This window comes from Peromyscus maniculatus, chromosome 4, assembly GCF_049852395.1.
Source record: "Peromyscus maniculatus bairdii isolate BWxNUB_F1_BW_parent chromosome 4, HU_Pman_BW_mat_3.1, whole genome shotgun sequence".
Classification (NCBI taxonomy): Eukaryota; Metazoa; Chordata; class Mammalia; order Rodentia; family Cricetidae; genus Peromyscus; species Peromyscus maniculatus.
In genome coordinates, this window is record NC_134855.1 from 137,052,999 (window position 1) to 137,055,208 (window position 2,210).

A 2,210-nucleotide genomic window follows, 5' to 3' on the forward strand; every position below is an offset into this window, starting at 1 on the left:
CATTCTGCCTGGAAACCCTGTAACTAGATCGCCCCGCTCATCTCATTAGGCGCGTTTCTGACTGTTTATGTTACTCTGAGTGAGTGGGCCTACACACTCTGCCCCCGCCTCAGAGGATCCCAACTTGCCCATTTCCAGTGAGCTTCTCCTCTTGTGCCCTCACCACTGGCTCCCCAGAGGAGACATCCTTTGACATTTTCCCTTAGAACTCTTCAGTTCTTCATCTTTCTCCTCAGTCTTTCTTCCCTATGTGGTCGCAAGGCCACTGTCAAACTTCAGGTTTTCATTACTGGAGCTGTCCATTTCCAAATACCAAAATATCATTTATCTGCCACTGTTCTTTGCCCTGCAATTTTCTTCACAGGGCTCTCTGAATGTCCCCAGGGCATGGCTGCTGGTTCCCTCCCCACAGAAGTAATAACCCCCAAATTCCATGCTATCAATCCTGCTCTGTCCTGTTAGAAGCAAGTCACGGAGTCCTGGTCACATCAGGCTCTGCTTCTGGAGGGAGGATTGCCGAAGAATTTGCAGGCATGGTTTAAAACCATCACACTTGCTGTTCAAGGCCCCATGTGACCTAGATGACTCACACATCACCTCTGAACCTTTGAAGCTTCCCAGAGACATCTTGGAGAGCCCAGCGGGTCCAGTTGAACCACAACCGGTTCTGGGCTTCCGGGGAGTGTCTTTTGTGCTGGAGATCTGGGCAAGACCACCATACTTTCACGGTATGTGGCTGCACAAGGTCCCAGGACTGCCCCTGTGTGTTGCAACACTCAGGCCGTGGCTTCCTTTCCCTGGGGCTCGGTTTCTTCATCTGCAAATCACAAGGAGCTGCCTTGCCGGGACTAAAGATGGCGGTGGAGCTGAGGCAGAGGAACATCTGTTTTGGGCCGGAGGATGCCAATCATCGCCATGCTGATTGATTGGAGTCAGCACAGACTAATTTCCTCCTACCTCAGCTGCATCCTAAGTGCCATTCAACGGCCCCTGCTCTGGTCTCCCGGCCTCTTCCCTTCCCATTTCCACAGCTGTTCTACAGCCTCTGTGTCCCTGGGCGGGCGGGCGGGCGGGAAAACGGGAAGCTTCTGTGGCCAGCCCCTCCCTCTCAGGCATCTGCAGTCAGGGGCCCCGCACCTTCCTGTGTCAGAGGCCAGCTGTCTCTTGTCTGTCTCCTCCTGGGCCCCACACACTTTTCTTTCCCTCTGATTTTTTCCTTCCCACCCACAGCAATGCTCAGCTGCTCCCGTCCATGGTCTCTGTCCTCCTGGGCAAGGTTCTCTAGTGAGCTCTCCGGGGCTCACTCTCTTGTCTCAGGCTCCACTGTCCCCAAGGCAGTCTAAGCTGCCGCCAGGCTCCCAGCTCTCCTGCCCACCTTCTTCTTGGGAACTTCGGACATGGTCCACAGTGAAGTGGGGCAACTGTTGGAGACCCCAGACGGGATTTAGCTGACCTTCCTGGGACCCCCTACAAGGTTCTTCTAGGATACGGGATAAAGTTACCAGTGAGGTCTAATTACTTCACTGGCAGCTCAGCCCAACACTGGGGTATTGTTCCCTTCTAATCCCTCTCCTCAGCCTGGGTCTTTTCACTGTCAGTGTGGGGTCTCCAGCCGGCTTCAGCCCACCCCCCACCCAGGTTTGGCTAAGACCTGGTTTTACACACTAGACAGCCCCTTCTAAGCCACTCTGAGCTCCCAGGGCATTCGACACTCCCTGGCCAGAGTCGTGATCAAACGTTCCTGTGTCCGAGACCCCTAAACAGCTCTTCTCTGCAACAGTGGCCCCTGAAAGTTCCCAGTGCCATCCCCTTCCTTGGTTTCTTACCTGTCTCTCTGGGTACCCCATTCCTCCGCTCCCCGCCCCTGACCTCCCCGCCCCCCCCCCCCCCCCCCCCGTTGCTGTAAGCCCTTAAGGGCTTGAATCAATCAATGACCCTCAAGTTCTTGTCACAGAGTCTACTGCTGAGGCCCTGACCCGGGTCAGTGGGAACTCAACTATGATGAATGGTCAGCAGCAATGATCGCTCTTTGAATCCTGTTCGGATTCTGTCACCCACTGCATCCTTGAGTCCTGACCCTGGTGGGTGAACCGGGCTCTTCCCAGCTCCAAGGGTCCACACTTGTCTGCTGTGATCTGACTCCCTTTGCTGGCTAGTTTTATGTCCACTTGACACAGGCTAGAGTCATCTGAGAGGAGGGAGCCTCAACT